Source organism: Cyclopterus lumpus, chromosome 25 (genome assembly GCF_009769545.1).
Source record: "Cyclopterus lumpus isolate fCycLum1 chromosome 25, fCycLum1.pri, whole genome shotgun sequence".
Classification (NCBI taxonomy): Eukaryota; Metazoa; Chordata; class Actinopteri; order Perciformes; family Cyclopteridae; genus Cyclopterus; species Cyclopterus lumpus.
The window spans coordinates 8,225,307-8,250,841 of record NC_046990.1 but is presented as its reverse complement, the minus strand read 5'-3'; the positions used below and the strand labels follow the sequence as shown (position 1 = coordinate 8,250,841).

Below are 25,535 nucleotides of genomic sequence, written 5' to 3'. Positions count from 1 at the left end.
TTACTTGGTAAACTGAAGCGGACGGAATTTTGCAACCCTGATCCTAATAACCTTTTCCTTAGGGCCACCAGCAGGCTGACATTCGTGGATTTTAAGTCCAACTGAACTGATCGCATTTAGTCGGCCCCTTTTTACCAGAATGTCAGTGTTGTTTTTATTCATTCTAGTTTTTAAGTTTATAAAAAGAAAATAAATAATTTTGTTATGTGTGGGAAACTTGAGCGAAGGTAAACAAACATTGGCAGACATTAGCATTAGCATTACGGAAGGAGCACAGTGGCAACCGAACTGACATGTGCAGGTGCGGCTAATTAGCTACATAAGCTGCATACAGACTTTAGCGTTGCTCTTTTCATGTTTTTTATTTCTCCCAATTTATGACCAAATACCTGCAAATGAATGCCATTTCAATCCGCTTTGTCTTTTACTGGTTGTGTCCACTTAGCCACCATTGGCTTGCTAAACTAATGTGGCTATCAAGGCAAACTACACCTGCTAAAGATTAGCATGTTAGCTTTGACGCCGGGAGCCTGCTTGTTATGAATGGCGTCGGCATATAGCAATGGCTATCTTATAACTGCAAAGCTCGCCTCAGTAGGAGGAAACGACTTGGAATAATGTGAGAACTTTCCTGTTCTTCGCAGCATTAGAACAGCCTCAGAGCTGCTGGCGTCGCTGTATAGTTTGATAAAATATGTTTCATAGAGCGGTGAAGCCGCCCTTGATGGAGCGTGAAACTGGTGACAAATTGTTGACAACAGCTTTTACCCTTATCTGAGATGTATGTTTGTATGTCTGGCTTCTAACAGTGTGACCGCTCTAACCCTTAATACAGCTATCAAAAGCAATGCAGTGTCGGAACGATTAATCTTATGTGCAGGCCGTATTTAAAATGTTCCCTTTTTTTTTGTCTGTAAAAATGCCAATTCTAATATGAAGATATACATGTTATTTATGTTCTTTCTATAATAAAATTTTTGTGGCCGTTTGCCCATGCTGCCATCGTCTGAGTCATGGATGCCACAAAGTTGGCCGCCGCGCTGCCTTAGATTACTTACAGAAGCGAGTGCTGAATGAATTATCCGTTGTTTCCAGTGTCACACAACTTTGTTAACCTTTACGCCTGCTTATTCAGCTCTGCTCCCTGTCAGCAGTGTGTGGAGGAGAGCGGAAACACACTCCAGGTGTTAGAAATTAGATGGTGTGTGTATGTGCAACGTCTGACTGATGGAGGGAGCAGGTAGATGAGGCTGAGCTGGCAGAGCCGGCTGCTTTAATCACCCCATTCTCCTTTTCTCCTTCCCTCTGGCCCTCCACTCATCTCATTACAGACGGGAGAGGGTGAGGAGTGAGGCCTGCATAGACCTCGGCATTAATTATTGAACCCTATCTTCTTTTACGCCAGCTCCTCCTCCACAGTCTCTGATAACCTTAACTCCCAGCCGTTTTACAACGTGGTGGGTATAGCACTGACATCCAAAGAGAGGGAGGGAGACACGCACGTTGGGTATTTAAGCATTCAGAGGCAGCGCTACACATGGCATGTTAGCCAACACAAGCAGATCTCTCCTCCCTTTCTTTTAAATTGGGTTTTAATTGTTCCTCATCGTTACAGCGGAGAGCGCGGCGCTAATTAATTCCACTCTGGTTTAAATCGTTGTTGTCATGGCGAAAGAAAAGCAAAATGATCAAAGATGACATTTGACTCTTTTGTCTTTGTCGGCCGAGTTCTGCTCGTTCCCTCCTGCCGTGTCCGGTCAATTTTGAATCGCACAGTTGAAGGCCGGCAAATGGAGGTTGATGAGATCAGCGTGGCCAAGGCATTTGGACAGCTTGAGAACGACCTGACTGATGCTGGAAAGCTAACTGTTATCTCCTTCTGTCCCCCTGTGTGTGTGTGTGTGTGTGTGTGTGTGTGTGTGTGTGTGTGTGTGTGTGTGTGTGTGTGTGTGTGTGTGTGTGTGTGTGTGTGTGTGTGTGTGTGTGTGTGTGTGTGTGTGTGTGTGTGTGTGTGTGTGTGTGTGTGTGTGTGTGTGTGTGTGTGTGTGTGTGTGTGTGTGTGTGTGTGTGTGTGTGTGTGTGTGTGTGTGTGTGTGTGTGTGTGTGTGTGTGTGTGTGTGTGTGTGTGTGTGTGTGTGTGTGTGTGTGTGTGTGTGTGTGTGTGTGTGTGTGTGTGTGTGTGTGTGTGTGTGTGTGTGTGTGTGTGTGTGTGTGTGTGTGTGTGTGTGTGTGTGTGTGTGTGTGTGTGTGTGTGTGTGTGTGTGTGTGTGTGTGTGTGTGTGTGTGTGTGTGTGTGTGTGTGTGTGTGTGTGTGTGTGTGTGTGTGTGTGTGTGTGTGTGTGTGTGTGTGTGTGTGTGTGTGTGTGTTTCCTTCCTTCCTGCAGGTTTGAAAAGTCAACATCAAGCCTCGACCTCCCAAAGCCTCCAAGCAGCAGAAAGAAGACTCTGCCAAGATGTTCAGCACCAAAAGGTCAGCACAATGCCACTTTTGATCTATTCTCATCCACTTGAATAAATAGATAAATAAAAAAAAGCCCAACAGAGTTTTTCAAATTGGCTTCTGCTTTGTGACTTTGGTGTGAAGAAAGTTAATGGTTGATCAAATCATTCCCCTTTTTTTGTTTTGTGTAAAATATGTGAATTATTTTGAGTTGACATTTTCAGCTAGCACATTTTCCAAATGGGTGGAGACCTTTTTAAAGCTGAAAGTTTAAATACTTTCGCACTACAGAAACCTTTTTTTTAGGACTTTTTAGAAAACCCGGTTCTCAGTCTTTCCCTCATTGTGTGTGTGTGTGATCATGAGTGACAGCTGATGCAATATTACGTGCAAATTAAAGCGTGGCTGATGTTTGTGGTCGAACGGGGGCAATAGTTGAGGTGGTGCTTGGGGGAGAGGGATTAGAGGCCTTGAAAGAGTTGTAGCCCCGGGGGTCATGGTTCTTCAGTGCATTACATTGAGATAGGGACTGCTCCTTAACCTGGGGAGGAATAAATTATATATCTAATCTTTGGCCACACTGTGATCGTTGTAACTTTACAAATAAATTAGGTTTATGGTTGTTAATTTGGTTTCTGTCCAGGAGAATAAGATGAGGAATGTGTTCTGTTGTGAGGAATGAGAGCAGGTTGAGGTATCATAATGTGAAGGGGATTGAGTGCTGTGACAATTCCACCCGTGTGTGTGTGTGTGTGTGTGTGTTCATTGTACTGTGGGTGAGAAGATGATTAAACCAAGCCCAGCTCTCCATCTTCAGGGAGCTGTGTCAGCACAGGCGATGACACGAATATGCTCAAAATGACTTTAATAGGCTGCCATCTTGAAATTCAAAGACTCCAAAAAGCTAATTCGCATTTTCTGCTGAATGCGAAACAAAGCGTTTTTTTTTTCTCTTCCCCCTAAACTGCTGAACGAAACATAAAGAGGGGCGAGTAAATCTGTATCTGTCAGGGATCACTTATGTGCTGCAGTGGCTTCATCTGTGGGTTTTAAATATTGGCTCCCTCGATCACCTCAAACCATACAATGCAAGGCCCAAATTAAAAGGCTTTCATTAAAATGTAATCAGTCAAACGTCGTAGCACGGCAGTCTATTGATCTGAATGGACTGGAAGTGTGGCACAGAGGGACGGATAATAAATCCAAAGCATTCGCCTCGTCTTTGTGCTTCTCACTTTTGTGTTTTTAGTGCTCTCTCCTCTACTGAAAACGCTGTAATGGATAAACGGAGAGCACCCGTATCCACGGCCTGATTGTTTTTGTCGACACGTGCTCATTAAAATGTAACTGGAGCGCCGTTAATCCGGGTCTTTCATTCCGCATGAGAACATTTATGAAGTGACGCACCGTATCTTTTGATTTGGGTTGCAAATTGAAACTCTACCATGTCAGAGCTGCTTCGGCCTGCGAGCATAAATCTGTTTTTTTTTGTGGACAATAAGATGTCTTATTACGCCACGATTTGAAGATGCGATTTAAGCCCATCCCTTTCTACCACAACTAACGGTCACGAAACGGCTGTGTTGAGTCATACGAATGGTCAAGCCGGTTAAGCCACGTTTATAAAAAGCTCCTAATGAAAGTGAACGCGACTCGTTGTAAATAAACAAGTTATTCCCTTACCACTACTGGCTGGAGGCCAGTTTTGGTCTTCTTTACATGTGTTACAAGGTTTGTTCAATGTCTAGAAATCATCAATACAAAGTAGTTCCTCCCAGCTGTTTCTTTTTTTGGAAACTTACAGGAAACAACTGTCACGCCAGCAGCAGCTCACAGAGATTGCGGCGATACGTTGCGAAGGTGTCACAGCCATACCCGGTAATTGCTTTCAGTGGGAGCTGTAATGAAATTACCACAATATGAGTTGGGACTCATTAGCAGGCAAAATGGTGGGCCCTGACCTCGCCAAATCGCTCCACAGCCGTTTCCCCATATTTAGTCTGACGGAGTTCATGTTTCATGTGGCCTGACTGGGAAGGGGCCTTCCTGCGGTTCTCAAACGATCCAAACCACGAAGAAGGTAAACACCTGTGTCTGTACTTGCACCCCTGCCCTCATCTTAAGTCATCAATATGCCACATATTCATTATTGTAGTAAAGCTTCTCGTGGCAAGGCAGTAATTACGGTCTTAACGAAATATCAGATCCGACATTGACCCCCCACTTATCTTGACCTTCATAAGGAGTAATTGGATATCTGACTTGTCTGTAGCTCTGAGCTGGTGAGCAACATCAATGGGCCTTGCACTTGATTACTTATGTATGCAGGGGGAAGAGAATGGTGTCTGGGGGGGCAGAGTGCATGCTGGGATGTGTTAACCCCCATGCGAGGGCCTGCTGATCCAATCATGATGAACAGGCTGTCACCCCGACGCCGCACGCCGACTCTCCTTGGGCCGACCTTGAAGGGCTTTGCAACAGCGTCGCCGCGACTCATTCAAAGATATGAACTATCTTGCACTTTGAGGACTTAGTAATGTAATATACACTAGGTCGGGCTGAACATGATTGATTTTAGTTGAATACCAAGCAAGTTTCTGTATTCGATTTATAGTATATCCTTGGCCGCAGATTGTAGTTTGTGAGATGCTGGCAGGTGTCCAATGTGATAACATGACACCTCAAAAAGCCCCGGTCAGCATTTTTCGTACAGCAGTGCACAAGGTACTGATGGCGGAAGCAACAGTACTTCTACTTTGTACCACAGATAAACTCTAGTTCATACAACCGTGGTCTGATTTCCTCTATCGGTTATACTCCTCATTGTAGGATTGACGGGATCTGGGAAGCTGCGACTTCACAAAAATGACAAAGAACGGGACAAAGAGCGCGAGTAGTCGGATGATGGATGATGGATGATGATATAAGTTGTAAATAAACCTGTCGATTAGCCATACTTTTCATTGAAAGAGAAAACAAAACGGTTCCTACTACAACAGCGTACTTACCACGGTTAGTTTTCACGGTCCTGAACACCTGAATCAATAAGTGACGGTTTGAACACAGCTTTTTTTTACTGCACGTGTAATGGATGGATGGATAGGAACACTCGGTAGATACGGCCTCAATCAAGGTCCTGTCAGTGTAGCTATGGTGGAGGTTAACGTCAAACCTATTCAAGTTTTGGTATTGGCTCTTTATTGATGAAAGAGCCAGTGCCTATACGGTGTCATAAATAACATAATAAATGCATGCAGGCTTTTTTAGATGGGCTGCGTGAAGACTCTCCTGGCGAGAGGCGACTATTCGAGCTGGCAAAAAACAATGTGGATCGAATCAGTCTCGCGGCGAGAGATGTGCAAGTCGGTCTGTCCCACCACCATCACCGCTTGGTTCATCAATGCAGATGTCAGCAGCTCACATAGGAAGTGACAGCATCAGTAATGGAGCCGGAGGAAGGCGATGAGGAGAGGGCTTTCTGCTGACACTAGAAAGAGGGAGCTATCAGGTGTCAAGGGACACATTAACGGCACTGTTCCTTTCATTGGCCTGAGCAGAGCAAGACGGAATAAATGAGCAGGAAAAGGGTTGTTTTGCACCTCCAGTGTTTGTGCACCGCAGTTTGTGTATATACAGCATATATTCATGCTCTCAGAAAAGCCAGATGCCATCGAAATCCCATAATCTTTTTTCTTTTAATGCTGGCGTCGCTCGGTCCGCTTTCACTGCACGAGTCTGTTCCTCTGTATAACGAAGGCGTTGTTCAGTCTAACTTCTCTTATTGATTGAGGGGCAGTCGACTCAACCACTCTATTGATTTTTGCATTCTATTTAAAGGCAGTTTTTTTTTTTTTGAGGTGTTGGTCAGTGGCCAGAGATATTAAAAAATCCCGGCTCCCCACCGTGCCCTCTGACATGCAGATCACCAGTTGGGCATTACAGTCGGTCAGTTTTGTCCACTAGGTTAAGTCTGTTGTATTTGTGGACGGATGAGTCAAGTCTCCAGCTTACTGCAGGTTGTTTGTGGCAGGATTTAAGCCCCAGCCTCGTGTGCTACTTTCTCTGCCTCTAATCGTCGGTGGGATGAACACCACTACCATGACAACAGATGTATGTTGTGGCTGTCTAACACACATGGCCTTGGTTTTGAGTGCACTCGAGCAACTTCGCAAGAGATTTTGAGCCTGCGGCTCTCTTTCTGTTGCAAAAGAGCAACCATGGCCCTCTCAAACCTCAGTAGACACTGGACTTAAATGTTGCAGAATTTATTGTTTCACAAGAAGGTGACCTTTTTTAATTTCTGCACAACCTTAGCTTGCTGTAAATGTCATTCATTGCCAATTTTAATAAAGCTAAAGCAAATAAATCAACAGCCATCTATTTAGTATCGCAGTTCTACGACATTGCCAGATTCGGTTTTGTTTTAAAACCTGGTGCCTACATTACCCACAATGCCACATAACCACTGACTGTTTGGTAGAAGATGTGGCTGTGTTATGCTAGTAGTGTCTAATGTAGCCTGCTGCTGTTGGCTGAGATGAATAACGGTCTTGTAACCTCCCTTTGTTCTAACGCCACACCCCTTAATAATTGTAGACTTGAGATGTTGACTCAAGTGATGTCATTTTAAGTTGGCAAATCTTAAACACATTTTGTTGCGTTGCTTTTCTCTTTTTTTTTTGGTGGCAAGAAGTTTTTTTTATTGATCTTGCATAATATGCTAAAAATGATAAATTAGCATTTATCTGAAGTCGTGTTTCTTGCCACCTAACCCATGTTTGCCTTTCAAGCAGCTAAATGTTCTGCTTTATTCAGCAGCTAGCTTAGCAGGTTTAGCAGAGTAGAAACCGCTGAAACGTTACGTGGGTTTGTCACTACGAGTAACTCATTTTACATTACACAAAGCAATTTGACCTATTGTAGCTAATATATTGTTTAGTGCAGCTTTAAACATCAGCCACATCGTTGTGCCTTCCATCTAGTGTAGAAATGTCAAGTCCCCTGAGAGTCAACAAGTCTCTGCTCTGGTTTTGTAGCTTTTTGTTGATGTTGCTTGCTGTCGACTTAAATAAACTGTTGCAACATGTTAGTAATGAAGGGCATGAATCCAGGTCATATTTACTCATAGCGTGTACCCACCACTCTCTGGCACTACAATCAAAGTGAGTGGTCGGGGAAGGGAAGTAGCTCCACCCAGAGGATCCATCTCGCCTCATAAACCACGACATCAACGTAACGGAAAGAAACAAATGGCATAAAGGTCGTGATTTTAAAATGCACGTTTTCTCTTTTTTAAAGGCTGATCACGTGTTATCGTTGCCACCCTCCTCGCTCAGTTTCACTCATCTCGATGAGCTGTGTCCACTTCTGACCGGAAGCCGTAAATCTGAAAGGACAAAAACCGACAACAAACAGCAGAAATGTCCAACGTTCGAATGTTTCTTACCATCACGTCTGTTGTTGCTGGGACCTTTCTGTGCATTGGAGCCACACGACGATGGCAAACACCACACGCCCTCCGGAGAACGGATAAACAAGCGACTTGTAATATAAAACAGATGCTAATCGTTTGTTGTTTTTAATGTGGGAAATGGTGCAAGTTGTAGTGTTACATTTTTATTTATCTTATGCCGGCAGTTCAACTGAAGCCTCAATAAGAGTGCGTTGGGGGGGGGGTGTCGCAGAACGAACCGGCGGCTGTACGCGTTCCTCGGGAGCCTCGGTTATTTGAGTGCGCACTGCCTCGCGCATCAGATCAATGCGCAGAGGTTGAACGTCACCTGGTGAAAGTGAGCCCGCGGGCCCCAGCTAATGAAACTTTGTAGCTTTATTTAGAGAGATATATATATATTTTTAACAGGATTACGTTCCAGGCTCCGTTTTCCAACTTCAAAGGCGAGCTTTCGCCACAGCTGGGGGTGGGCGAGCCCGAGGCCCCCCCCCCCCCCCTCCCCACCTTTTTCTTCCATCATTCAAAAAGGCTCCCAAGTGATCAGTTCTAATCTGACTCACTTTATTTTTCATTCTACTCCCACTTCGCTCGGTTAATCCACGGAGTGAGATATACAGAGTGTGGCTCTCTTGATTTAGATTAGATTAGTGCTTTCATCACTTGGGGCCAGATGAGAGTGAGAGGGAGTTACTGTGGAGGGGGGGGCGTTGGCGTTATAGAGCTGCCAGCTTTCTCCATTAAAATGGTTCTGGACTGGTGACAGCTTTGCCCCAGAATAAACACTATTTCTGCAGCGCATATGCATTCATATTCTCCAGCTGATGTGAAGGCATGTCAGTGGTTGGCATCGGTCTGTTGTCACAATGTGCTGAGTGCATAAAATGGGGCCGCACAACTGATGGTCTCAAAATCACAATCTTGTGCAATCTATTTTGCGTTGCCTTCCAGCTGTGTTCGCATTTGCAGGGCGATGCATCACATCAAACCAAGCGCTCCCAATTTCCTCGCTCTAAGCTGCATCAAGCAATGACAGGCGTGTGTTACTCCGTGTGATGGGCATGGGAAGAGAAGGGAGGGGGGGGGGGGGGGGGGGGGGGGGGGGGGGGGGGGGGGGGGGGGGGGGGGGGGGGGGGGGGGGGGGGGGGGGGGGGGGGGGGGGGGGGGGGGGGGGGGGGGGGGAGGGGGCGGGACATTGATGGAAGTAAATCTAACATGTGAGAGACGAGGTAGTAAAATGCAGCGGAAGAAGAAAAGCTTCTAACTTTTGTGTCGTGGCAAGTTTATGGTCGAGCCAAACTATAGAATTATACATTTGTAGGGGTGTAGTTACACATTTTAAGATGCACCTTTTTATTTTTAAATGCTCTGTCCACCCCTTTCTAAACAGTACTTTAACATGCACTTAATAATGAACAGAGGAGGTCTGTTTTTTTCATTTGGAAAGGTCCAGTAAGAAAATGGTCAAATCCTGTTTTTTGTTGGTGAGTTGAGAATAAAAATGTAACCGATTGTGTGAAATGGGCATATGATATTGTCTCATGTCGATTTGCAGGCCCCTGATTTGAGTCCAATTGAAAATATTTATCGTGGCAGACTCAGTGACATCGTCCCAAAAATTGCTAATCTCGTATTGTGATGAAACTTGAGATTAACATAACCATACATTGGTCTGTTTTTTAGTCTTAGTCTAATACGAGCAGGCTGGAGTTTTGGTGGTGGGGGAAAAAAGGTTTGCATAATGAAAGCCCTCTGGACAATTTGTGTTTCTGGACACAGACTACATCTAGCTACAAGTGGGCTGGTGTATTAAATATGTAATAGCATGCACACAGTAACATAAAAAGGGCAGATATTAGATTGACCGTAATGGTGCAACGCTACCTTCCCCTTTGGCCTCGCGCAGTACCTCCCGGATTCTCCTTCCCTCTCTCTGTCTCCTCGCCCTCCTGCTGGATGGAGACTTTGAGGTGCAGCAGCTGATGCCCCAGGACATCGCTGACCCGGGGTGAGGAAGAAGTAGAGTCAAATTAACGCGTTATTTCATTACTCGCGTTTAAACACCAACAGCGGCAGCAGTTCTCAATGTCATCCAGAGGGTAAACGCTGCTCAACCAGAGGGAGGTGGCGGGGAAACAACAACAACAACAACATCATCATCATCATCATCATCATCATCAGCAGCAGCAGCAGCAGCAGCATCACCATCATCACAAACATAGGAGGACCATACAAATGTACAGCTCCACTACTGGAAGCAAAGCTTTTGTTTTATTTAAATATAACTCTGTGTATCTTTAGACCACAATAGTTATGTGTAATGCCGACAGGATCTCTCTTGCTTCCTGTTGTCTCTTCCTCTTTGTCTCTGGGGGTTCAGTATTACACCATGCAAACAGATTGGCCCAGCGGTAGCCAGAGAGGGAGGGGGGGGGGGGGGAAGAGGAGAGCACCTCGGGGTGGTTGGATGTGTTTGTTAAGCATGCTAATTCACTGTGGGGAGAACGCCAGAGGAAAACAAAACAACCTTTTCAAAGAAAGTCTGCATCTGTAGCTCTGCAGCCTTTCTCCGTCTGAGTTTTGGTCCTTGTAGCTCCGAGTATTCCATATATTAGAACAGATTCAGAATATTTAACGAGTTCAGACAAAACTGCTTGAAAAACCCAGCAGTTGGGAGTCAGATATGCAGCGTGACGACTATCTCCCATTGCCAATGCATCAAACTCAATTTGCTGACTGCTGTGACATTTTTATGATCATGGGGAAAAAAGTGCACTGAACTGAATTCATTGTCTCATGTCCCCCCTACTTCTTTGACGTATGCGCCTCATCCTCATCTGGCAGGGAGCATTAATAAAACATGGAGGTGGCCGAACAGCAATGTGTGTGTGCGTGTGCCGGTGCGTGTGCACGCGTGCAATAATTAACCAAATATTCAGTATCCTGAGGTACACTGATGCGGTTTGGAGCTATGTTTTGGTTCTGTGCGGTAAGACTATTGTTGGTCACATGATCAGCCACTTAGTCGGGATTAGATGAACAGCGTGTTGTGGTGGGCTTGACTTCACAGGCCTCATGCTTTTTCCTCATTGAGTGGTAATCCAGTGTGACATTGACTCTGATTTTATAACTCGACGGGGTAGTACATTTTCAATGTCGTTACTCAAGCTTGTATCCTAAAACGCTAAAAGCGATGCAATGTCTTATGGATTGCTGAATCTTGAAAATGGAGTAGATGAAGCGCCGTCGTGGTTTGGCTACATTTGTGTGATTTTGAGTCCCATGAAACATTTAAATTAAATATGTACAAGGACGTATGCTACAATGTGTTTGCACATAGGTCCTAAAGTAATATATAACATAGGGAAATTTGCTTGTTTACGTTGTTGCTGAGTAAGTTATATGAAGATAGAAACCACTCTCAGGTCTGTACACTAAATATGAAGCCAGACGGTTAGCTTAGCTTAGCACTAAGACTGGAAAAAAGGAGCAAACATCGAGCTTGGCTCCATCACTGCGGGGTCCTTCAGATGCAGACCGGCACATAGTCCTCTGTAAAACCACAGTGCTGTTTTTGCCTTTTTTTTGTGTTTGTTTTCCAACTTAGTATTATCAAACCTATCTTAGAGAGGATGCAGTAACCCTTGGTCAATAAATCAACTAATCGGATTCCCCTGCACTTTAGAAACGCTGCATGGTTATGAAATCATTTTTGACCCTAAAACTCACTCTTGCATGCATACATACACACATATATATATATATATATACACACATTATCTTATTTTATTTTGAAGTTCCACTGGAGCATCTCTAAATTACTTCTGACAAATGCACCCAGCAATACAGACTGGAGGCATTTTAAAATAAACTGCCCTTTTCCCTCTGTCTCCTACTGACTGCTGCTGAATTCAAATTCCCCTCCCTTCCCCCCCCCCCCCTTCTTCCCCCCGCCCACCCACCACTTCGCCCATTTTTTTCCCCGAGTGCTGTTGCCTAAGGTTGGGCCTGTGACTCATAAAAGAAGGAGAGAGTTAGGTAATGTGGTGGCGCCCAGAACGCTACGTACATGGCATACAAAGAAAGAAATACTATATTGGAGCAAAGAACAAAGTTTAATAACGGAGTGCTCTGTTGACATTACGTGATGCTCAAGAGGTGAGCCTGCTGCACAGCAGAATGAGGCCCTGTGCTCAAGGGGGATTAGGAAGAGATGATGTAAGGGATGGAAGAGGAAACATACAATGTTAAAACACAAAGGGAGCTGGAGCTCAGGGCTGGTTTAATATCGTTTCCCACTGCACTGAAGGACATGCTATCAGACAATAACTGTCAATTTTGTATTACATTTTAGTTCATGATTTCCTGTACAAAGGTCAACCACTCGTGTATCATCGTAATTAATAATAATAACCAGTGAATGTCAAATATAATTAATCTATCACAAAGACACAAATAAAAATAAATATGCATTGCCATAATGCTGAACTGTCTCATTAGCATCTCCTCCGAATGCACCGTTGGTTTGAATTGGATAGTTAAGATACGCTCTTTATTAGCAGTTAGTGTTATATAGTGCACGGTGCATATACTTAGCGTGCACTGTAAATTAGCGTAGAATACCGTTTTATTAAATTATGTCACAGGAGAGGTGCCCGTGCATTTCCCAGTTGTCGTCATATCGGACGAGCAGCACCTGTGAAATGGAGGCTATTTGCAAGCTCTACATCTGTCGGCACAGTCTCGGAGCGATGAATATTTGACTTCCATCAAACACCAAACTGGTTATGAACAAATTCCCAGCTCCACTGTATGCGTGCTTTTTGAATTGCACCGTGTTCTCAGACATCATAAATAAATCGTTTCCAATGAGCATCTCTCCCTCTCTCAGATTTCACTAATTCTTTGTAATGGAACCATCCGTTATCCTCCACACTACTGCTCTGTCCATTACAGTCTTGCGTGATGTATGTATGTATGTATATGTGGGTTTCTGATTCCCCCATCCTGGCAAGTGCTAACTCGTAAATCTAATTGTAATCAAACGTAATTCAATACCCTGACCTGTGAGCCATGAGCTCTCTGCAGTCTGATTGCAGCTCGTGATGTGTTTACAGTCTTACCGGTGCTGATTCAGTGTGGGGTAGGTTGTTCTCCACCAGCCACAGCTCAATTAAAATGGGGAGGTGAGATGGGGCCTGTCATCACCAGATTTAGCACTTCACACACACACAAACAAGACTGTCAGCACCAGCTGCGTGCACACCTTTTACAGTAAATTAGCACTGCTGCTTTTGAAATGGCTGAAATCGAAGAAATACCCAGGATTTCCCCATCAGTTTTTAAAATATCTGAAGAGTGATTTTCTCCAAAAAAAAGATTGTCCAATCATAGCTGAGCAGCAGCATAGTTTGCCATTTTGTCCATTGCCATCTGGGCATTTTGCCACCTTTTTTATGGTCTGTTTTACACTAAATGTGACCATAGTTTACTAAATGAAGACTTGAAACTCATCGACTCCTATGACGACACTCAGACTTATTTTTACAAACCGAGTGGCCCCCTGATGGCCAGTAGAAAGAATGCAAGTTTAAGGCTAGCTTTGCTTTTCAGATGCTGAGGATGCAGCCTATAATATACACCTGGAGGGAAATATTAAACGCTTCAGTTTCTTTCTGATATAGGAGGTTATCAGAGATTAGGCCTGCAGCATATATTTTAATTTTCTTGGTTTGTGAAAGTGAGACATCCATATTTGATGTCTTTCCTGTGTTTTTTTGAGACCGTCCTCTCCTCCAGAGACCCATCCCTGCTGCCTCGCCATTAGAAATCACCCGTTACCTGATGCGGGAAATGCATGAACCTCATTTACGGACCGTGTAAAGCAATGACTCGGTGGCTAGCAGCAGTTAAGTCAGGAATTAAATTCTATGTGTCGGCGTCTCTTTACAATTCATTCTGCCCGATAGCCTGCAGGGTCTCATGCAGTCGTTGTCTGCATAAATGGAGCATCACTTGCTAATGTTGATATCTGACAGGTTTACAGCGAGTGGGATATCGGTGCCGTGTCTACGTGAACGTTCAATTATAAGGGCCGTGATCTTTTTTTCCCTTTTTTAAACACCCACAGACCTTCAGCCGTAATGAGCTTTGTTCTTCTTGGTGGAGGAATTGATATACACTAACAGATTGTATCCATCCAGTGAGGAACGCTGGCCTCCACTTTAATGATGCTTGGAAAATGGAGGGGTCAGACCAGGCTGTTTCTCACTAATCAGGCGCCCAAAACAGAGGCCCAAAAAATGACTCAAAGTATTCGGTCTCCTCTCTTTCTTTCCTGCAGTAAGTGTTTAGCAGCTTCTTCTGGGTTTTAATTATGTAGGGTGCTTGTTTGGTGCTTGGATCTTTTTCTTTTTTTTTCCTCCACATTGTTTTTCATGGAAACAATCCTGTTGTTCACTAATGAGAAAAATGGAAACAAGATGGTGAAATGATACCTTATCAAAGGGATGATTGACATTACCAAAAGTAAGTGGACCCATGTTTTTGATTGCTAAATTGTCCCTGAGCCAAAATACGCTGCTATAATTGGCTCCGGTCTTCAGGTGGCTTTCTACACCAATTTGGAACCAGGTTGCAGGGATTTGCCCCAATTTAGCCATCGGAGCTTTAGAGAGGTTTGCCAATGAGGAGTGATTAGTCCTGATGTTCCCATTCATGCCAAAGGTGCTGAGGTCAGGGAGTCTGGTTTCAGACCTGACCATTCCGGATTTGTTCAGAGATTTTAAACACGTCTGTTTCCAGCTAATGAAGAAACCGTTGACCAATCAGACGCATGTTGGACGGATTAAGAATGTGAATGTCAATAACATTGTCAGCTACCGAGCTACATGCTTGAAAACATCTGGAGAGAAAAATGGTGAAGAGATCCACACAGCTGTACATGTAACGTTCCCAAACCACCGACTGTATATAAGAAGTGGATATAGTCGTCGCGGTTTTGGAGCCTTGAGTTCGACATTTTGGTCTTTGGCATCTTTGGATTTTGGGCATCTTGGATATTTGCAACTGTTAAGTGGAAGTGGCCATGTGTGACGCCCCCTGATGGCCAGTAGAGAGACTGTAAATGAAAAGGCCCTTCCACATTGGCTGGTTGGTTGGTTGGAATCCGAATCACGAAAAAAAAGGTCCTCAGAAAAGAAGTACACAAATCAGCGTGTCGCTGGCAGTGGCTCTAGCAAGGCCTTATACATGATGTGTTCCCTGACCCTGTGAGGGGGGCAGCAAGCAGACACTAACACAGCTTGTATGACTGCTGCTGGTCTGCTGGCAAAGCAAATATAATATGTGATAACCGTAAACAACCTTGACAATTGTCCTCAAAGGGATGCCATCCAGAAGACCCTGTTTCTACAGCGTCATGTAATAATAATTCATGTGTCGGATAATCGGAGAAGCTGTTGGCAAAATAAGTTTTAAGACGAGTCTGAAAGTCAACATTCATTACAATCAGATGTGCAGTGTTCGACTGAGTATTCATGTCTGATGGCGTGACGTCAACAATTCATTCTTGCTCCCAGCATGAGAGCTGCAGCCAAGGCGTCCAGAGGTCGGCTCGTGTTGCCACATATGGAAGGTGACGGGCGACAAACTGCAGTCACAGCTGGCCCTGCCAGCGAGTTATGCCCTGCCGTCTGCGAGAAAGACGGCACTTATTCGGAGCCATTGAAACTCTCTGCTTCTCCTCCTTTTTGATGTGTTATTTGAGTGCTTACCTGGTCTGCTTTAAAAAAAAAAAAAGAATTGGAAATGATGCCTATTTTGGTCTGCAGGAAAAAGTGGGGGGTGTCGAGTACTGCTCAAAACAAAGGTGACGTGATGTAATTGCTTCTCATTAGCGCAGAGGGGAGCTCCTTTGCTAATGAGAGGTGTTTTTATTTGTGCATCACAGAGGAAAAGCTCTGCTGGCGGCAACAGTTGAAGCAAACATTACTCAACATTTGTGCAACCGCTTCATGTAAATGTATTCAGATAAAGAGAATCAACTTTAGATTTTACAGTCAAACAGCTCCAGGAGGTATTGCAGTGTTACCGTAGATAACCTCGCTCCAGCTCTGGCTTTGTTTCACCTCCCAGAGTCGTAGCTGGTGTTAATGTGCAATTTGACATTCTTCCTCCGATCAAACGGTTTGAAAACGGTTTTCGTGTTTCAGCCACAGTGATGTGAATGGAAGTGGCTGCCAGTAGAACATGCTCTTTTTAACGTTTCATTAGCTCACGTCGCCCCTGCTGCCAGGAGACGGCCGGTGCCCACAGGTCCTGGTCTTCGCTGCATGACGGGAGTGTGCTTCTAACCATCAGTCTCAGGGCCATCCTGAGTTCAACGCCCTGCAGAGGTAGTGGAAACATGCACGACTCGAGCAGTCATGGCCAGTACCTGTCAACCTGTCGGGCGGAGATGCTATCAAAGCCAATACTTTGTGCTATTAGGCTTGCATCAGGGCTTTATCAAAGGAATGAGATAACATCGGACATTTTGCTGATGTGAAATTGAAATGCCAAAGTTGTGTTTGGGTTAAGGTTATAGAAGCTTTTTGAATTTAATTCCCAGAATATCCCCCACTCTTAATGCCACAAATGGCAACAAGTCTTTCTTACTAAATGGTCCAAATGTTGTCAAAATGTTTGGTTAGTGTGTGTGTGTGGAAATCATGGGAAGATAGACGTATGTATGGTTATAGATGAATCATGGGTATAGGTGCTTATATGCGTAAATACGTTTTCATATGCTTAGATGAGTATATGCTTGGATGGGTAGATGTGTGTATGGGTAGATGGATATTGATAACGGGCATCATGGGTAGAAGTGTATATGGGTATATGCGTATCATGGGTAGTTGCGTATACGGGTAGATGGGTAGCAGTGTATATGGGTATTGCCTCTATTTGTCCTGGGGTCTTGAACGCGACAGTGAGATTTTAAAAGTAAAACCGGAATTAAAAAGATCAGAAAGCAATAAAGGAAATGCAGCTGTGTGATTACTCCCAGATTATTGTGTATGATTGCAATCAACATATTTTCATTAAGAGGCAGCAGAATCCGAGGCCGTCTTCTCGGGTTGAGTAATGTTGGAAGTGAATTTAGCCGGCCAAAGACGTCTCGGCATATTGTGCCTGCTTCCATAAATGATGCAACAAAAGGGACACTCTTCATGTGGCCTTGTTGTCCTTGCTGTGTTTGATATTTGAAATTAAATTACATAGTGCAGTGAAGTCATCCCAGTTGCATAATATCCACTCCACGGCTGAGAGCCTCAAGGACACATGGCCACAATTATCACGAAAGGTCATTTAGTGTACCAGAATACGGTGCATCCACTCCGTTGCATACAGCATTCAGGAGCTCAGGGGTAGAATATATTTTCTTGTAGCCTCTAGGTCGGCTATATTACAACTCATTCAAGTCTGTTTTTTGATTGTTATTGAAAGATATTAAATTGGCCTCTTGTTAAGTGGTAGGGGAGAGATCTGCTGCCATGCTCAAGGCGAACGTCTGGAGTGTTTATGTCAGGATGAAATGGGTGGAGGATGCCGTTGGAGTCATATCGGCAGGCGCGTTCACGGATTTGGAGCCCTTAGTTTTCACCCAATGGTGTCAGTCAGTGCTGTTACTGATGAATAGTCTCAGGAAGGTGTGTGTGTATATTATTCAGGGTTTTTCTTTTTCCACTAATGAAGATTCATCTCTCGGTGTACCTGCGAGTAGTCACCCGCAGAGGGGTGTGTGTGGTGGAGGGAGGGGGGGGGGGGTCCAGGCAGTGAGAGAGAAAACCCAAACATGTTTTACACCACAAATGAGAAAAAACGATCTCTAGACGTCCCCCCCCCCCCTCCCCCGAGAGATTTCTGTGTGCTGTCAGATAAAAAAATGTTGAAACAATTCCATTTTTTATTTTTTCCCCCTCCAGATTAGCCCGGAGACGGGTGCACTGTTGTCTCTCATGTGCGCATGATGAACAGAGCTGAGTTCTGTAACTGAGCCTCTTCATTGCTCGCTGTCTAACAGCTGCGGCCCGGAGAGACGTTGCATCATTTGTTCTTCTTGTGTTTCTTTTTTTCTCTCTCTCTCTCTTTTATAACTCGTGGTTGAAAGGCGGCATCTTTTCGAAGAGCAATAGCACCTTTTTTACCGTGTCTTTTTTGTTTTGTTTTTGTACATGACTGACGTGTTGATGAAACGCAGCAATGGCGATAACTGGTGATACTGGCATTTCTTGCTGAAGTAGCACTTTAATGATGGAAAACTGCATCCTTCGCCACACCGTTCACACGTAGGAACGTGTTGAAGTTGCATGAAGTGCACATTTTTACAGTATCCCAAAACAAAAGGACCACAGTAAGTTCATCTGGACGATCACTTCATTACTTGTGTTGGAGAGGAGACCGTAATCCAGAGCTAGCGTAAACTGTGATACCTGTTTACGTTGTTGGCCTACTTTTAGTGGACAATAGAGGGCTGAAGGAACCTCCGGTTCTCCGGTCTCGAACTCAACAGGTTATTTTGACTGGGTGTTTTTTGTTGAATGCTTGAAGAAGAAGCGGTTAAATGAGACGAGCCGACGTCACACCGACTAGCCGGCCTCCACCGCCTCATTGCGTGTTGAACTGTGGAGTTTTATAGCCCATGTTTCACTGCTGCCGATTTGCGTTCACACTTCGGAAAAAAATCATTAAAAAAAATCATAAAAGTATTTGTAAATGTGTAGAAATCAACGAATTTATTTGACCCAAATCCAGTGAAAAGTTCCCGTTGGCTTTTTGTCGAGGAAACCGATGCGATGCGAACGCATGTCATCCCTGCAGCTCTTTATTGACGCCAGTAAGAAACTGGATAATCCTTGTTTACTGGTAAATGTTGACGTTTTGGCCGTCGCTGCTTACATAAACAATTGTTTTTGTCCTTGTATGCTGTAAAGTATTAACCTGGTTTTCCATCTTGATGTAAGCCCTTTCTAAATATAAATGTGACGAGATTAATGTCTGGTCAGATAATGAATTTTTTACGGAGAATAAAACTATTTATGTAATGCTCCCCCAGCCCTCCCCCCCCCCCCTTCCTCCTCCTCCTCCTCCTCTGATTAAAAGCCCAGTCTCCACTGCTCCCCTGTCACAAGCTTTACTCAATACATCACACAGAGAGATGAAGATAAAGCTCTTTGCATTCCTATTTGCCAACAGAGGAATTATTTGAATGTTTACACTGGATGTCCTCTTTGGTTCAACAAAGTATTACCAACACCCCAAACATATAATTTACGGGGTGACGTCACAATATCCTGGAGTTCACTCGTGCGTCACTGCAGCAAAGTGAGGCGTTAAACTGGAATCGTTCAGTCCCGAATCCATAAGCTGTACGCCTCCACTGGGTGGAAGTGACTGGGATCATTCTTTTTACGAGTGAGGCAACATCACGCTCGACTTAAACCACGCTTTCATGTCTTTGGAAAACTATGCAGAGAAAAAGTAAAGAGAGAAATCAAAGATCAATTTCATTTTGAATATGGCCACACCGATCAGGTGGAGATAAACGACCCCCCCCCCCCCAAAAAAAATGTAAGCGACAAAGTGACGGACCCTGCACCAAAGCTCCAAAGCGTGAAGTGAGGAAATAACCCTGAATATATTAAATTTGGATACAAAATGGGTGAGCGTAAGCGCAGTAATTATTCATCTCATTGCAGCAGACGGAGGCGTAACATACATTCACAACCCAGTTTAGTTTTTGGTCTCATTTTTTATTACTTTTTTTAGATGGTGGTCCTCCAGAAATGTTTAATATTCAGAAGTGGGCCGTACGTTACCAAAGGGTCGAGAACCTCTGCGAACAGAAACCGTAGACTCGGCAGCGCCAGACGTTAGCAACCACTGGCTACCAGTCTGTGAGATTAGAATGTGAGAGACACGATGCTTAATTAGCTAAATGTGAAAGATATCACCCCAATTATGATTCACCGTGTGAGTCCTCCGACAGCAGCTCTCTATCTCTGTCTGCCCTGTGGCGCTGTTGGGTTTCCATGGCACTGACGGATGGATGTGGAGCAAAGCGGTAACTCGGCGGCTCGTATTGCTGCCGTTTCAGGACGGAACGCCACTTTGCGACCCCCCCCCGTGTGTCGAATCCTTCTTGCTCAACAACTTTGGGATTTGGATCCCCTGCACAAGAACATGCGCCGCATGTGCCGCTTCTCGTTTGCAGTTGCGGTATAATGCAATCGGACAGCCCGCTCCTAGCCAGGCACTGCTGGCAGCCATGCTCATCAGTGATGTCACAACAGCAGCACTGATTTAGGATCAGGTCACATTCATGTGATTTGTTTTTTGTTTTTTCTACCGGGAGAACTGGGATTCTTCTATCCTGATACGACAGGAAAACCTCAAAATCAAACCTAGGAGGTGGGATTTGTTCCCTATAATAAAATAAGAGACCAAAGCTTTCGATAAATATCATTTTAGGACTAAAATAAATAAAAAAGTTGACAAAATAAAAAATCTAACAAATCTGCACTGTCCTGGAGGGTAAGGGGGCAGTAGCAGTACGGCTGTTCAACCCCTGCATGACCACTGCACGATGATGAGGAAACGTATCGACAATTGACAGTATTGTCGCCCCATATGCTTCACATTTCTTTAGGCTGCACACCGATGCTGCTGTTTGACACGTTTTATACTTTACTATACTTTTATTTCACAGGATCACGACCGTGCCGCGTTAAATGAGCTCCATATACTTTTAGCTTTCGCTAATCACCTCTCCGCCACCAGGAAACCGTTATGCCAACTGGAAACGCCCTAAATCTAGTCTACTGTACCTACACACACACACACACACTTCCTCTTCCTGCTCAGGCATCCGTAAACGGGCTCAAATCGGCTCGGCCAGCTCATGCTTCCTCCTCCTCCTCCTCCTGGTCTGGCTTATATTGGGTAAATAAATTAGCACAGTGCCCCACTCTCCTAATGAGGACACAGTCACATGACAGGCCTCTTCCTACGCTTAAGTTAAGCAGTTTGAGGGATCGATACCATTATCTCCTCAGCGCGAACCATGGAACCTGTTCGGAGACCTGCTGGGTACGTACCAACTCTTTTTGCTGGATTCTCCTTTCTTTCCCTTTTTAAAAAAAAAATATTATTTCTTTTTACCCAAAAGCAATTTCTTTCCCTAGTAGCTTTATTTCAAATTGAGGTTTGTTTTGAAAGGAGGAGGAAGCAGGCTAAAAGCATCATCAAACATTTTTGTTGCATTATGGCTCTTTAGCATGTCAATCAAAGGAGAACTAATGGCACGGGGGTGGGGCAAGGAGAGCAGAATAGACAGATTTCAAAGATTTATTGGATTGTTTGTCAAAGACGGGTTTTGAAAGCATTCAACGTTGAGGATGATCGTTCGGTGGTGGCCACGGCGTCTTAATAGGCCACTTTGAAAACGGCCTTCTGATTTGTAATTATTTTTTTTTTGACACCAGATGGTACGGTCGGCATTAGGCTGCAACAACGGGCTCCTCAGAAGTGGAGCGAGCCGCGTGTCCCTTTTACACGGCCAAGCTTTTCACAGACGTGTCATCCATTCACAAGATCATCGCTCTGTTGTTTTTATTGTTTGATCACACGAAGCCATTAAGACTTTCACAGGAATCGGAGAGGAAGAACACGGCACCGTCTTTCCACCGTGGTGAATTGGATACCAGATTTCATTGTAATACAGATCAGAGGGACTTCATTTTTTCTCTTATATTTTCAGCTAAATGGAACACATACACATAGGACTACTTTGACCCCATTTCAACATAGTCACATCATGCATCTTGGGCGATTTCTGATAGCCAGCCGAACTCGAGAAGGATGTAAATGTAAAAAAACGGATCTGAATCCACCTCCAGAGACGGTGAGAGGCGCATTCTAGACGCAAGGTACTTTTTAGCCGTCCCATAGTGCAACTTTGTCAGTAATCCGTCTGTGGAAATATCCTCTGCTTCTTTTATTTATTTATTTCTTTAATACATACACGGTCTGTCAGCAGCTAAAATACCACTTGTTCTATCTCGCTAAAGCAACAAATAAAAGTAGCTCGAGCCATTTACGTTTTTATCTGATCCCTGATCAGTTCATCGGAACCAGGTGTGCAGAGGTGTGACGAGGTTTCCGACTTCCCTCTCAAGCTCTCTCGTGTCATTCTTCACACAACGGCCTGCACAGCCAAGCGCGACACTCTTAGAAAGGAGACTACCTCAAAGTTAGGTCCCTCCCGAGCAGGGCCGTCCTTCAATCAGAGGATCTGTGTCCAAAATTGCTCCCGTAGCTGTGCCTACGGTGTATGAATGTGTGTGTGTGTATGTTAGTTACTGCTGATGTGCAGGTGGAACCTTAGCCCTTCCCATCAGTGTATGAATGGGTGAATGATGTCATGTGGTGTTAAAGTGCTTTGAGCGGATGACAAGAGAAGCGCTCTACAAGTACAGGTCCATTTGTAACTTGCAGCTCGTTCTCTTCAGACTGCAAACAAATGTGCAAGAGACACCAAATCCTTGTGGAAAGATTAGCGAGGCAGCGGAATGCAGCCAGGCGGAGTCTGTGATCGTTGGCTTATCCTCGGGCCAACTGTGTGGTCATTTGGACTCATTAACACAACTATTTTAAAGCTTACAGTTCTTCTTTTGGACATATTTTGCCACTGTCACGACAATCCTGACGGCATTAAATGCAACGGATAATCTGAGAATAAATCGGGTTCCTCTGCCTCCTCTCCATCACACTCCAAATGAAAAACAACCAATCATAGCTGAGGAATCTAACTGTTGATCACTGCTCGTGATCTTAGATTAGATTAGAAAACTTTATTAATCCCCACTCCAACTCATTTGCCACCAAACATTCGTAGAGACAACAATACACACAGTCCACAGCAGACAAGTAACACACTACAAGGAACAAACTAAATCAGAAGATGCCCCATAAAACATGACCAACAGAAAGATGCTAAGTCTAAATCTAAAAACACCTAAAGGTGTTCATTAAAAAATCGAACTGCTGCCGGAACAAAGGACCTTCTGAGGCATCCTGAGTCGCTCACTGAATGAACTTCTGAGTCCATTAAAAAAACAGTCAAACTGTCCAATTTAGGCAATGCTGGAACACCTTTTTATTGCTCCTGTTTTGTTTGTTTTTTAAATGAGAAAGTTTGTGACCCGACCATCACGTTGAAGACCGCTCGGCCCGAAACCACCAAACAGACACGGACATTGGCAAGGCAAGGGAAATGAGCACTCCAGGTCATGCTTCTAATCTTCACCACTCTGCCTTTTTTTAATCCACAGTGTCGACATCAGCCGTACGGCCACGGGTCACACGCACGTGTCGGAAAATCTAGTGGAAGATTTTGAATGAATGTCGATTTTCAAATCGGTGTCACGTAGAAGGGGGAAAATGATCAGAAGTCAGGGTGCTTTCCAACTTTAGGGGTGAACTGTGTGTGTGTGTGTGTGTGTGTGTGTGTGTGTGTGTGTGTGTGTGTGTGTGTGTGTGTGTGTGTGTGTGTGTGTGTGTGTGTGTGTGTGTGTGTGTGTGTGTGTGTGTGTGTGTGTGTGTGTGTGTGTGTGTGTGTGTGTGTGTGTGTGTGTGTGTGTGTGTGTGTGTGTGTGTGTGTGTGTGTGTGTGTGTGTGTACGGGCTGCATGCGCTCAGTCGCTGGTTGGATTTGTTTCACTGAACACAGTTCAGAATGCTGAATTATGCAGCAACTGTGTCCGAATGTTGATTATTAGACATGAATTAATAAGTGTGTGTGTGTGCGAGGGGGGTCACAGCTACACTGTTCCCTGTCGGTCGTGATTTACATTGAACCCTAGAGCAACAACACGCTGTGTGTGTGTATGTTTGTGTGTAGTCAGCTCTTTCGACCTGTCTAAAGACTTTAAACTCTGGCAAACATCCAGCTGTTTAAGTTACGTAAGCTGAAAAATAAAGTTTAAGCAGGAAAGTCGTTTGCATGTAGCCAATCAAATCCTTTCATTGCGATCTTATTTTTTTATGAAGCAGTTGAAACTGGTGTGATCATCATTTTTCAGCGTCGCTGCTGACAGAACGCCATCTTTCCTCGACTTGTAAGCTACGATTTACAAACACAAGTTTGTTTACCTTGTTTTTTTTCTGCCAGCTCAGCTGTCAAACACTCTCATTACACCGCCCACTTGGATGCTAAAGAATCCTTTCTGATCATTCCCAAATGGCTTTTTTTGTATTTTTTTTTCCTCTTTTCAGTGAAAGCAAACCTCCCAGCCTCCCAGATTATTATCTACTACTGTAAATGAACACGGCACGCGAGAGCACACGCTTTGTTTACCCAGTTCTTTGTGACTGATAGCGTTGGTGTTGGTGTGCATTGTTCCCCCGAGGTAAACAGTGGGGGTAAACAAAACAGATGTGAATTACAGTGAATGAACTCATTAGCAACTTCTCATTAAACAGGTTCACATCTGCACTTTCCATTTTTGGAGGGCATCGAAATAGAAAAACAAGTATTTACGTCAGCAGCTATTAGGTCAAACTGTGTGTGTGTGTGTGTGTCAGTAGCTTGTTTAGGGAGTTCGCAGGAGATTTGAGCTGATGAATTAATGGTGGCAGAGCAGTGGTGCAGAAGAGGCTCCGAGGGAGAGAGAGAAAGAAAAACGATGAGGGCGAAAGCGAGCGGGTGGAGAAAAGTCGCTCCATCACGCTGCGCTCGACTCGGCTAAAAAAGCCCAGCTGGGCCAGACATGGCGCTCGCTCGCCGCTGGTGGCGTGGGGCCAAGGGAAGGAAGGAAGGTGGGTAAGGAAGGGGGGGAGTCAACACGACAAGGACAAAGCAAAGACGAGCCACAGGCTGACTGTGTGTGTTGTTTACGAAGCAGAAGTTATTCTGTTCTGTGGCTGCAGCCTTCCACACCAACAGCAGGACGGGAGCTGCTCGTCACGAGGGGGGGGGGGGGACAAGCTTCTGGACTGTGGTTAAACAGCCGGAGGGTCACTGTTTTGCAGAGAGACGCACCTGAGTGCATGCTGCTTTAACTCTGAACACCCCCCTCCCCCGATGATTTAATCCAGGACCCGTTAACATAACCCTTCACTACTGCGTGCTTAACCTCCAACCTCGCTCCAAAATAAACCTAATCCTGACCCTGAATGCAAATCCTGCAGCGGGTCGACGGCAGAAGCTTTTAAAAGTTGTGTTGATTCACCTCCACGGATGTTCAGAATTCACTGTAGTGTGTGTGTGTGTGTGTGTGATTAAATTCAATTAGGTTGTGGTGATATTTTGGTTAAGAATTAATCTGATAGTGTTTTAATCTGCACTGTATAATTAGTTATCAACACTCTCAAATATTATTTACACATTACATTCACCACAATGCATTATATAGCCATTTTAAAATTCACATTTTGTAAGTCATTGACTCAATCCCTGTTTTTGTTGTTGTTTTTTTCATGTGATTATAAGTCATTGTTTGTATTGAGTAACGTAAAAAACAATCGCACAAAACGTAGACTTAAATTTCACAAACATTACTTGCAAACAAACAATGAGCAACATTGTTTATAATGCATTATAACT

At 44.4% G+C, this 25,535-nt stretch overlaps 1 long non-coding RNA gene across 1 annotated transcript in view; it reads left to right on the top strand.

Annotated features, from left to right (window-relative positions):
- LOC117728342 overlaps positions 1–25,535 on the top strand; it is a 47,133-nt gene that overhangs the window by 9,015 nt on the left and 12,583 nt on the right. Inside the window, exon 2 of the long non-coding RNA XR_004609121.1 lies at positions 2,385–2,470. This is a non-coding gene — a long non-coding RNA (uncharacterized LOC117728342). The remainder of the gene's footprint in view (positions 1–2,384; positions 2,471–25,535) is intronic.